The sequence below is a fragment of the Chelonia mydas genome, chromosome 9, assembly GCF_015237465.2.
Source record: "Chelonia mydas isolate rCheMyd1 chromosome 9, rCheMyd1.pri.v2, whole genome shotgun sequence".
NCBI classification, from domain to species: Eukaryota; Metazoa; Chordata; order Testudines; family Cheloniidae; genus Chelonia; species Chelonia mydas.
The window spans coordinates 35,634,741-35,647,849 of record NC_057855.1 but is presented as its reverse complement, the minus strand read 5'-3'; the positions used below and the strand labels follow the sequence as shown (position 1 = coordinate 35,647,849).

Genomic DNA, 13,109 nt, shown 5'->3' with positions numbered 1-13,109 from the left:
AATTACTCTGCATTTATATCATTCTAACGGAACAGAATTTGGTCATCTAGCTCTAATTCTACAGGGTCACACACAGGAAGGCTAAAAGATTACCTTTCTGTAACATCCAGGCTGCATTTTTATAGAAGCATTATTAATCTAAGGCTTTGGTAACCATGGCATATAGGAAGTATCACCGATGCATACAGTCCCATGATCTCCCCAGGTCACATTAGATCTACCTGATATGCTGTATAGCCATTTCCGCAAAAGCTATCTCAGTCAATTAACTTGAAGTCCCCTTCACAGGCATTACTGGTACAAAACAGGTTTAGAGCCCACAGAGCTAACCACAGGAGGATCAATCACAGAGTACAGGGATCCTCTGGTGATATAGAGCCATTATAGCAGCTCCTAAACATCTCTGTCCCTGCTGCCAGGGTAGGGGATATACTGGAGGTGGGACCAGGTCTTGGAGCTTCTTACATTCTAGCAAGCCAAGGCTACAGCTTCTTGAAGACAATGGCAGCAATATAATTTAGGGCAGCTGTCAAGCTACTGTAAACTAAGATAGGGGATTAGACAAGTATATAGATATCCCAGGACTGGAAGAGCACAAAGGACACTTTTCCACCACCACTGCTTGGCCATAGCTAAGGATATGTGTCATGCTATATTTTCCCATCACATATTCTCTTTATGGGTCACTCTTTTTTTTTTTAAATGATGTGCTTGATCCAAGACAATTGGCAGTTTTCCTTAATTCTCACTATGGCTGAGCTATGTCTGTCTGTTATTCTCTCTTCCTGACTTGTGGGTGCAAAAGCTAGCTATGCATTCCTCTCTCAAAAAGCTTCAAACTGCAGTAAAAATAACATTCCTATAATTTTTTACAGTCATCATGCAGCACATAGTCTGAGGCCTGTGACTTTGTCCTGAGTGCCATGTTTTCCTTCCAATTTCCAACAAACCCTTTTCAACTCCTGAATGTCTTTAGGCATCTTTCAAAACCTCTGCAGTATTCCATATTTCTAGTAGTAATCCATGTGCAGTATTCCCATGCTAAATGTGAGAGTTCTTGTCTTCTGATGGCCGTTTGGGAGGTTGAACTGCTACAGCACATCCTTATGAAACAGTATGTCAGCTGGATCAGCCCGCTTGTTTTTGTCTATGACATTTCACAACTTAGAATACAGTGAAACCTGAACAACAGACCGCTCTTAATAGGCCACTTTCTGCCTTCAGAGACCACCCCTCCCCACTACTGAGCAAAAATCTGCTTTTTTTTCTTTATTAGAAGACCATCTCTATTAAGCAAATGAATTTTGCTGATCTCTCCAATGATTGCTTAAGACAGGTTTCACTGTACACACATTAAGCAAAGCAGTGAAAGTCTTCACTGTCTGGCAGTAAGAGATGGAAAAGAGAAGTCCTTTGCCAAGACATGCAGAGATTGCCAGTGGCTAACAATACAGAACCACAGCATTAACAAAGCTGGAATTCTTCCTTATTTTCTCTCAAACCACTCTACTCTAGTTGATTTCTGACAGCCTCTCACATGACACAGTGGATGGAACTGCCAAGACAAAACATCCTTGCCAGACAATTTAATTCTGGAAACTTCAGCTCTGTTGAATTAACTTAATTCAGGTATAGATTCCTCTCAGAGACTCTTTAGAATATCGACCACTTTTTCTAACACTTTATTGTGCCAAAGGGCCATAAGGTTTCCTTTCCTCAGACCTCTTTCACTATTGCTTGATTGCAGGAAAATAGGCTGAACATTACTGATGAGTGAAACTGAGAAAGGACAGAAGTGTTGGGCCAAAATGTGACATCTAGTCACTGCCCCAAGTTGGGATGAGCATAGTATTGTTGCCCGCCACCCTGAAAAGGGAACAGTGAGTGATGACCAATGTCTCTGAATTGTTTTTTCTCTGAGGACTATGAATAGTGTATTGCCAGCAGTTACAAGTTACCACACACCTCCTTCTAAGCAAGTACATTTATTCTTAAGGTAAAAGCATTACAGACAAAACATATTTACAAAAAAACAATAAAAGTCCCTATACACATGCTAAAAGCTTACCAGAAGTTACCCCTCAGCCTTATTGGGCCTAGCTGGCCGCTGTCTTTTCAATCCTGCCACAATGGTTGGGGCCCTCTTGGACAGAAGGTCCTGTCCATTTGCTGGATCAGAAAGAAAGCCTTGTGTCACTTCAAGCTCATCCTTTTATATCAAAAGCCATTTCTTTGTCTTCTAGTCTCTGGATAACCCAGCTTGAACCAGTACACATAAACCCCTCCAGGGGCTGATACCACTATAGAGCTGTTTAGTTGCAGTGACTTGCCTTTGACACCTCCCACTGTTTAAATTCCCAAAAGAGCTGTGGTACCCCCACCCCATGAAGTAGAACACAATCATACATAAATCATTTATATATTTAGTGGCCCGAAAGATACAATATCTGTCACACACTTCCCGCCCCCCGCAGCACACATATTTAAAGGCCTGTCAGAGTCTCGTCCTTAGTTTGGCTCAGAAAAACATTCCAAAATCAAGATGCAGATTTGAACTTTATCCAGTCTCTAAAGTCTCTATACTGAAACTGGAGACCTGACAAGAAAGTGGAGGCTCTCTCCTATCCTTCTGGATTCTGGTCAGGCTGGAGATCCTGCAAGGGCAGCAGGGGATATTGTCACTTCTGCTTCCTGAAGTTAACTAAACTTCTATGAACCTCAACATAAATAAAAGGTGATTTTAGGTTCAAGTTGCTTGTTATTCTACTTACACCCATTTTTCTATCCCCACTGAGAATCTTCCTGTCTTTCTTCAATGATGTGACTCCCAGTATTATTTATTATAATTTCTGGTAGCACCCGCAGTGTTACATGCATAGCTGAAGGCACCATCTCTGTGCTGAGAAGCCCACAGTCTGAATACTGAGAAATCAACAGAAAACATGTAAGAGGTGGCGGAACAACAAATATATATAAGTAGGACTGGTACGCTGGTGGGTGTAATAAAAAAAAATCTTTCTTTTACCTTTTTTCTGGTGGGTAAGACATTGCTGTTTTGAGCAGGTATTCTCTGTACCTATAATAGGGAATATCATTGGGACCGGTAATATCTTACCTCCTGGTAAAAGTGTAAAATAAAACTTTCCTGGCACCTACTGTAAATTATATCCTAATTACTCCTCAATCTTGACAGTTGCAGCCAGCAAGTTCCTTACAACCATCAAGGAAATTACGGCTCTTTAGAGATCTTTGGACTTTTACAGATCTTGACCACTACATCATTTAGATTACCACACACATTAATGTTGCAAATAGAACAATAAACTGATGTTTCCGTATAATTGCTGCAAACATTCAGTTGTTAAACTTTTTTTTTTATTGAAAGAATGATAATAGACTTCTCTCAGCCCCCTGGAACAGATTCACTCTGTAGGATCCTGTCAAGCAGATGTTGGAGAGTGCAAGTGTAATGCTGACGGATCCCAGTCATCAGCAGGCAGGGGACCTCTGGAGCTTAGTGCATGAGCCTCTACCGCATGAGCTAAAAGCCAACTGGCTGTTAGCTAAGGCTGTACAGCAGACTCATTTAACTCTCTCTCTTTACGTGGTCTCAGTGCCACTAGCTGGGACAGAACATCACACCCAGGAGGGGTGTGGGTTACACAAGTCTCTCTTGTTTTTATACTTTTGGAAGCTGTTTTATATATACCAGTAGCTGAGTAGGACCATGATGGGTGAGAGCTGGTGAGAGCAGGTTGCTCCATGCAACTCTTCATGGGGCTCAAGGATATCCCTATTATTTCCTCTTCTTCTCTCACCTTTGTCTAAAGGAACTTATTGTTACAGAGGTTCTCCTATCAACACCACTCTTTTAGGTCTTCATCCAAAGCCCACTGGAGCCAAGGGAAGACTCCTATTGACTTTAGGTCAGGCCCTTAAATGGCAGAGACAGTAGCTACCAGACAGCACTGTAAGGTGTTCCTTTCCTCCTGCACTGAGCATTTCTGCCTCTGAAACCTTCCCAATTTCTGCTGGGGCAGGTCTGAATGACTGATCTTGAAATAATTATTAGCTTAAATGTCTATTAAATTGGATAAATTAATATGGCTAAATCCCCTGAACTGCTTTAAAAGTCACAACCATAAAGTGCAATGTAAACATTATTATTTGTATTATGAGCGTCCCCAGGTAGCAAAGTGATGTTACTAAGCCACAATGTTGCCCCAACTATTTTTTTTAAACAGACTGGATCACCACAAGCGGTTCTCCCTCTTCCAGGAGCCTTGCCTGGTAACTGGGAGCTGTTGCATCTGGCTGAGACATTTGGGTTCCAGAGAATGTTGAAGTATTCAGCGAAATGATGAAATGTCAGTTAGTTACTTCAGTGTTTGACTAGCATCTGCTCCAATGTCTTAGCTGAACATTTTCAAAGTTTTCAGTGTTTAGAATGAACCTAACAATATGAAGTATCTGGATATCAATGTGATTCTTTCTTTCTTTTCTAGAAATGGCTATATATTCTTTAGCTTTGTGGCCAGTTGGTATCTGATCTGCTTTATCTTCAATGAAACTCCAATTAAAAAATAACAACTCTCTTTCTTTCTTTGTTTCTGTTCAAATCTTCATCTGATGTAATTTGTTTTCCCCCTAAATCTATGAATTATTTCATGTTGTCATTAACTTCAGTTTGGATTCATGATATGCACTGATGCGCGCATGTGTAGCTGTACACAGAAATGAACCATCAATGTGCTTTGCTGTCCTTTGTTTCATTAATGTTTTGATGGTGGCCCTATAGAAATATGAATATTAAGTGTCAAAGATCCACATCTTCAGTTAACAATCTCAAATATAAAGACACTTTCTAAGGATATCAGGCCAAATATTTAAACTTATAGTTGATGTACTGAACTTGAAATCATGCTGTCCTCCCAAAACTATATAATCTGTCTATATTCTACAAAAATGAATCATAATGTAACCTTAGCTCCAAGTAACAATGCCGGCACTTTCAACAAACTCAGAGTCCTCAATTTCTTTAGACTCATTGGAACTCACATGCAATGATAAGAACTCACAGCAAGTGTCAGGAGAATGAAAGCACTGCAGTCTGCTCAGTACTTTTGTCCCAGAAGGATACTGACACATAAAACATAGAGCAGGTTGAAAATGTGTCCCTGATTTGTGCACCCATAGGAAGAACTTGCACATGCATGCATTGGATATGGACTTTGGAAAATGTGGACTTTTTTTTCCCCACACATTCTTCACAACACAATAAAACCAAATACAATATACAAAACCATAATAAAACATCACACTTCTAAAATGCTCCCCCAGAGAAAGAAACAAGGAAGGGCAATTTAAAAAGAAAAGTAAATAAAGGAAAGAAAAGAATGATAAGGGAAGGTGATAAATATTGGAAGGGAATGCGTTAACTGGCAAAGAGGTGATGACCGAGTGACATGGAGACTAAACACCATTCTCATTTCTAGGCCTTCTCATGCATACATCAGAGGTGAGGAACCTGGGTGAGGTGATATGTGAAAGGCTGCACTGCCACCACATGTGTTGCAGTGTTGTATGGACAGAGGAGTTCATTCTCTTCCATATCAATCTAAATTGGCTTACTTAAAAATAACTACCACTAAAAATAACTAATAAGAATAACACTTAGCTCTTAAAATCAGTGACTAAATCAAAAGGAGAATCTTTTCTGCTCACTCTTATACTGCTTATTTTGCCAAAGTCAAGTCACCTATCTACTCAGAGTATTATATTTCCTGATGTTAATGGCTGCCAAGTGGCAGGGTAAAAACAAAACAAAACAGCACATTACTTAAATTCTTGAGATGTAAAGCCTGGCTGAAGGAATATAGACTATAGCCTCTGTAAAATCAGGCCAACACTGAAACTATATTAATTGTACAGAAATCTTCCATTATTTCCTCCACCAAAAGAAGTACACAATCATTCTCTGTCTCTTTTGAATGGCATGCAGCATTTCCTAATCTGTTGCAGTTCCTGCGTGAGCCACAAAAAATAAAGAGCTAAATAGCAAAGATCATGCCAAATTTCTGACTTCTGCAGAGGAAACAGAAGTAGCTGCAAATTCACTTCCCATCACTCACAGCACGTGGACGTGAACTCAGGAACCAGTAAGAAGTTAAAAAAATACAAAAGATGGAGCCCTGTGGGGAGACTTGAGAGTCTGACACTTAATGCTATTGTGATCATTCCTCTGGCAATCTTCTGCAAGATGTTCAGTGCTACATACTCTATTGGGCTCCCCCATCTTTTCTGGCCAACAATTGGATGCCGCGTGGGAGTCACAAGAGCTGAAGGCTGTGCTAGTATATTTCAGAAACTGAGAATGATAATCTGGATAATAGTGTATAGGTTGCATTAGCCGATAAGCTACATAAATATACACTGCTATTGCTGTTTATATTCATCATCTTTGCTTTCATTTTCAATTCAGAAACACATAATTATTGTTCATCTGATCCTGCGTGCTCCAACAATGCAACATTGCTAAAAGTAGGTCATGCAATTGGACTGACAGAATCATATCAGATATAAATTTGTCAACCCTTCAGAGATTTGTCAGAGCACTACTAAGAAATTAATTATGATCGATGTCATACACCCCACACAGATTCCATGGTCTAAATGCCAAAAATCCAGAGAGAAAGATATCGTATCAGAAATCACACATTAATCTTTCTTTGCCAAAGACCACTATTATCTGCCTCTTCAGGATGTTGAACATGTTAACAGCTCGTTAGTGGTTTGTGAATGCACCAATGGGAACACCATGCTTGTCAAGATCTCCTCCTTAGACAGGTAAACCAAACATTACAGCAGGAGAAGAAGCAGCTATTGCAATTTAAGTTGCATAGTTCTTTCTATTCTAACCATTTGTCTTCAGCTGCTCAAAACTTTACAGAAGTGTCACCTTTGGGGCTGAAATGTTCCAAGTTAGTGTTTGCCCGAAAGCATGTTTTTACTGAGGAAAAAACAGTTCTACCATTTTCGAGAACAGGAAGAGTGAAAAAACCCTACTTCATTATTAAAACAAACAACTTTTGTCAGAACTGCTCTAGCACTGAATCAGCAGGGTGCACAAAGCTGACATTTGCCAGGCAAATAGGGTGTGTTCCTGCTGAGCACCCAGGCTCTGATCTAACCAAGCACTTAAGCATTTGCTTAACTTTAAGCTTGTGAACAGTCCAGCTGAAGGGTTAAACAAGCTCATTCTTTCACTTGCTCTACAAATCTGTAAAACTAGCTCTGACCACATGGAGGGCTGAGAATTCATCATGATAACTGTGACATTAGCACACAAGGTAAGCTCTCCAAGGCAGTGTGACAACATCTCTGCAACAAACAGCCATGAAAGGAAAACACAAGTCTCTTTTATAATATCTGCCAGGGCTCTGCTAATGTGTCTTTCCAGACATTGGCTCCTGAGGTCACCAGCTCCAGCTATGTCAATCCATCTCTTTTCTTCTGAGGCTGACAGTGCACTGATTTCAACTATTCTTTTCACTGTGCTTTTATCTTCGCTTCATGCCCCAGGTATTAGTGTATCTCATGCAGAACAAATATGTGAAAGGTTCCTCTATTTCTGTCCACTGCATGAAAGGTGAAGACACACCCTCTCATGGAAGTAGTGGTGTCATGAGCTTTCAATGGGTTGCACTTGCCAGCTTCTTTGTTCACAGTCAGAGTCCATGGGACTCCTTTATGGTTGAAACTTCCTTCTGAGGGGAGAGGAAGAGGGAGGTCTTGGTGAGGGTATTTTCTCAGTCATGAGTTTGATTTCACATATAGTGCTTAATGGGTCTTACAGTACACACACACACACACACACAATACCTCAAACAGCCTGAACAGCATTCATGGGCGCTTGCCGTTAATACATCCTGAGCCACCTGCTACCCCTTAATTGGTTTTCCAAGTTTCTACTCATGAAAATTCCTCCCAGTTCTCCCATTTGGGAAGCATGGTCAGCTGTGTGTGGAAGGAGCAGTCCCTGCATCCATGCGGATCTTGGGAGGCTAGTAACGGATGCACAGCTATCTGCTGCTCCTATTTCCCCTTCTCAGCATGTCATACATAGCAACCTTGCTGTTATGCTGCAACTCGCTACCAGATGCATCTTGGAGTGAGGCTGCAATGGAAGATACTGTTGGTCTGATCAGCTGCAACTTCTGGGCAGATTTCCACGTTGGAAATCCACCTGCACCCAAAGGGTGCATGATCTGTTCATCTGCTACTTCTCGCCCATGATTCTCTTTTCATTTGCACTGGTGCCAACAAAGAGTAGCTCCAATGAAGTCAATGGATTTATATGTCCATAAAACTAGTGAGAAAAGAGAATCTGGCCCCAAGTCTTTTTTTTCACCACCAGCACTCCCTCCCACATCTCTCAGGAGTAGTAGCAATGGGGGTGGGGGGAAGGGAGGTGAGGTATTGTACAGCAGCTCTTGGTTCCAAGTTGGGGGTGTGGAGTCTCTATATGTGGGTTCTCTGCTATGCTGTCCAGCAGCACAGACAAAACACAGTATTTCATCGGCTTTGGCCCCTAGTGCCCCTGAGTAGGTTGGATCAAAACTGGGCTATATTATTCCCCCTAAACAAATAGAATTCTTTCCCAGCTTTCATACATCAGGAATCGGGGCAGTGAACATAAACCTTCCATTAGCCATTTAATCCTGCTGATTCAGACAAAAACAAAATAAGCAATTACTTTAATTTCTTCTTTAGTTTACTCCATTGGGAAATCTTAAAAAAACATTACTCTTGTTTTCATAGAGTAGGGCTGGAGTCATGTCTTGATAACAAAACACAAATAATGATGAAGGGCCATAAGAGGCCATTAAATAATTTAATCATCTCTGTTTACTATTTCCAGACATGATGCTGTTTGCAGTTTCTGGCTTCCACTGCACGCGGTGGTTCTAATGTGTGCCATTGATGCTATTGTCAGTTACAAAAAGGATTGTTTTTCTTTGTTTATTTGCCCAAAAAAGCTCAGCTCAAACACAACGTCTGGTTTACAGAGAAATTCCACATTTTTACCCAATTTCCCAGCTGGCATGATTGAAGCAGGAGGAGGTCAAGCAACTTGGCCAAGGTCATACAGTCTATCAATAGCTCTATCAGGATTAGACCATGGGATCCCCTTGACTGCTTTGTTCTTAACCACTAAACTGGTCTCTCTCCTTATACTGTACTATGTGCATAAGTCTGTGTTGCTGTGCCTGACAGCTACTCTGTTAAATATTGCATTCTCGTGGCCCCAGACACATATGTGCATATCCTCACAGCTCCTGGGTCTATTCCGAGCAGCTCAGTGGAAATAGACCACACGTGATAATCTATCCTTTGGATACTCTGAAATACCCAGCTCATAATGTGATTTTGGCAGACATATAAAAGGATTAGGAATTTCAAAAGCGGCTGTGATGGACTCCCTTTTTCTTTTACTACATAAGGAATGAATGTGAAGTCCTGCTAGTAAGATTTGCATTAATTTAGTTTAGTGCGCAGCAAGGGGAAAGGAATTCAAAACAAAATGCTCTCTTAGCCCCTCTCCTCTTCTAGATGGTCTGCACGGGTCTGGAGTCAGAACCAGTTTGGGCCAGTGTACACAGTGCTGGACTGGGAGTCAAAAGACCAGTGTTCTATTCTTGGCACTGCCACTGTACAACCTACGACACGTCACTTCACTTCCGTTTCCTGTCCCATCCTTTGGGTGCTTAAACATAAGCTCTTAAAGGCAAGGACTCTCTTGCTATGTGCTTGTAACAATGCCTAGCCCAACACGCCCCCAGCTTCCACGGTGGCGTGTCGGCATTACTGTAATACTACAACTAAAGTTTCAGTCACCTGGACTTATTAATGGCTCATCAGCTCTGGATGGGGGGGCATTTTATGGCTTAGCTGGGATTAAAAGCTGATAACTGGGAACCCTAATAGATATTTGTGATAAATGGGTGGGTTTTTTTTTTAATCACTGATGAAGTAGTTATTTATTTATGAACATGAAGAAAGGCTGGAAGAGACAGACAGGAACAGAAGAAATCCTGTACCCCAGAACTAGCCCTAGTTTTGTGGGGCCTTGTGCGAAGTAACATGCAGGGCTGAACCCAGCTCTGCCTATTAGGTTTCTCCTGATCTCCTACCATTAGGCTCTGAATACTCCCTCCCATCACCCCCCAAACCAAGCGACACCCCAGCAAGAATTTACGGTGGACCTAGTTACTCAACCTGAGATGCCTAGACCTGGGAAGCGAAACTAGCAGAACATCCATTTCCTTGTTCATTTTCTTTGTATTAGGTATATCCGTCTTCAGTTACAATGCAGGCGAGGGTACTTTTATCAGCTATGGGTTTTCTGGGATTTTTGCTACACATTCCCACCAGTTTGCACATAGAACTATGCATGTGAATCTCAGCCAACATTTCACTTCAGCTCCAAGAGGTAAGAGATACATTGTCCAGTGCTGATAATGTTAATATCGTGTGGTTTTATTTCTTATAGGAAGGTAACTTCCTAGTATCATTCCAAAGGGCTCTTCTATCATGGCATTCACAGCGAACGTGCTATACAGTTTTGTTTTGCTTTACAACTGACACCTTTATTAGCGCTTCATAAACATACTTTGCAAACTATTAGCCTGATCCTGAAAGCATTATGTGAGTAGAGCCAATGAAGTACAGGTGAAAACAGGCAAGAGGATACAACAAAGTGCAATAATATTTCAAAAGCTAGGAAAGGAAAAGAATGAATGTTACATTGTGCAGTAAGGGCTAGATTGTGGAATTTACCCTTACTACAGGCCTCCACAGATCCCTGCAGCCCCAAGGACAACTCAAGAGTCAAACCTGCTCTTCTAGGTGCTCCAGCCCAAGCCTGCAGGGGGCTGAGAGAGAGTAGAACCACAGCCGTGTTTCCTCCCCACCTTCCTGGGGGTGATTTTCTCCAAAGGCAATCTTCCCGTTGTGTGGCGTGCACAAAGATGATCCTTTCCTCTTGAGCCTTAATCATCCTACCCTGTCATAAATATAAAGGGAAGGGTAACCACCTTTCTGTCCCCAGTGCTACAAAATCCCTCCTGGCCAGAGAAGAAACCCTTTCACCTGTAAAGGGTTAAGAAGCTAGGATAACCTCGTTGGCACCTGACCAAAATGACCAATGAGGAGACAAGATACTTTCAAAGCGGGGGGGCGGCGGCAAAGGGTCTGTCTGTGTGACGCTTTTGCTGGGAACAGATCAGGAATGCAGCTCAGAACACCTGTAAAAAGTTAGTAAGTAATCTAGCTAGAAATGTGTTAGATTTCTTTTGTTTAATGGCTGGTAAAATAGCTGTGCTGAATGGAATGTATATTCCTGTTTTTGTGTCTTTTTGTAACTTAAGGTTTTGCCTAAAGAGATTCTCTATGTTTTGAATCTGATTACCCTGTAAGGTATTTACCATCCTGATTTTACAGAGGTGATTCTTTTACCTTTCCTTTAATTAAAATTCTTCTTTTAAGAACCTGATTGTTTTTTCATTGTTCTTATGATCCAAAGGTTTGGGTCTGTGTTCACCTGTACAAATTGGTGAAGATTTTTATCAAGCCTTCCCCAGGAAAGGGGGTGTAGGACTTGGGGGTATATTTTGGGGGGAAGACATCTCCAAGTGGGCTCTTTCTTGGTTCTTTGTTTAACACTCTTGGTGGTGGCAGCATAGGGTTCAAGGACAAGGCAAAGTTTGTACCTTGAGGAAGTTTTTAACCTAAACTGGTAAGAATAAGCTTAGGGAGTCTTTCATGCAGGTCCCCACATCTGTACCCTAGAGTTCAGAGTGGGGAAGGAACCTTGACATACCCCCACACACCTACACTGGGGACAGGGACAATCCGGCTCTACCCAGCTAGCTGGGTTATGTACCATGTCAGTCCAATTAATCCATTCAACCAGTACTACAACATGGAACATCCTGCTGATGATTTCAATGAAACAGCATTTAAACACTACAAAGGAGGGAGTGTCAGGAGCTCAGAAGCTAAGCGGTTAACTTCTGATTCTCTACAAATACATCCTGCATCTACCAGAAACAAGTGCCAGTGTAAGCAGGGGAATAATCCCGCTATTGTGGGGAACTTTCCTGGCTTCAGTACTACCACGGTAAGTGGGCTAGCAAAAGGATCTGAGTTCTCACTCCCACTTCCTTTACCCAGTGGCCTCCCTGCCCTTGAGGACTCCCCTTCCACTTTCCTATCTGGCAGGGTCCTCGTAACCCCAACAAGGCTGGGCCCAGGATTCCTGGGGGGCTCGACCCCCAGCCCTGCTGTGGTAACCTAGAACAGGGGCTAGTGTGTCCCCACTCCAGGGTACTCTCCCTGCACTGGGCACTTCTCTGACCCACTGATCATTACATACAAGTTAAAGCAAATGCAAGTTATTTCATCAACAATTAATTTTAAAAAGAATAAGAGAAAATGGGAAAGGTTAAAGGAAACATCTCCCCGCTCTGTGGCAGGGAACATCACAAATAGTGTCTCTGGAATGTCAGGGCACTTCACAGTCTGTTCCTTGTAAGTCCCAGGCCTTCTTCTCAGGCTCTGGCTGTGCTGCAGGGATGCTGTTGGTTGGACACTCGCTCTGGTGGTGGCCACACGCTCTCAGGCTCTAGGTGGCAGGGCCCTTCTTCCCAGCATTGCCCCCGCCCTGTCAGGGTTACCAATCTCCACACACGAGTCTGGCCTGCAGAGCCTCCTGGCTGAGGCGTCTCCCTGTGCTGGGCCCACTGCCCAGAGTCCTCCTCGCTCTCCTCAGTTGCTCACGACACTCGACTCCGGACTGCTCCAGCCCCAGCTCCACTCTGCCTCAGCACTGCTGCTGCTCTGCCTCCAGCTCCCTGGGCTGCTTCTTTGGCCCCTCTGCCTCTGGTTGTTACAGCTCTGCTCCCAGGACAGGTCTGCTCTGCAAGCTGCTTCTGTGACTCTGCTCCCAGCACTGACCTGCTTTGTGGGCTGCTCTTCTGGCCCCCTAGCTCTGGTTGCTCCACCTCTGCTCCCAGGGCAAGTCTGCTCTCTCTGGGCTGTGCCTCTGG

General features: G+C 42.7%; 1 protein-coding gene across 38 annotated transcripts in view; it reads right to left on the bottom strand.

Annotated features, from left to right (window-relative positions):
• Positions 1-13,109, bottom strand: part of DOCK10 (dedicator of cytokinesis 10) — a 247,285-nt gene that overhangs the window by 173,952 nt on the left and 60,224 nt on the right. The gene's annotated exons all lie outside the window — the stretch shown is intronic.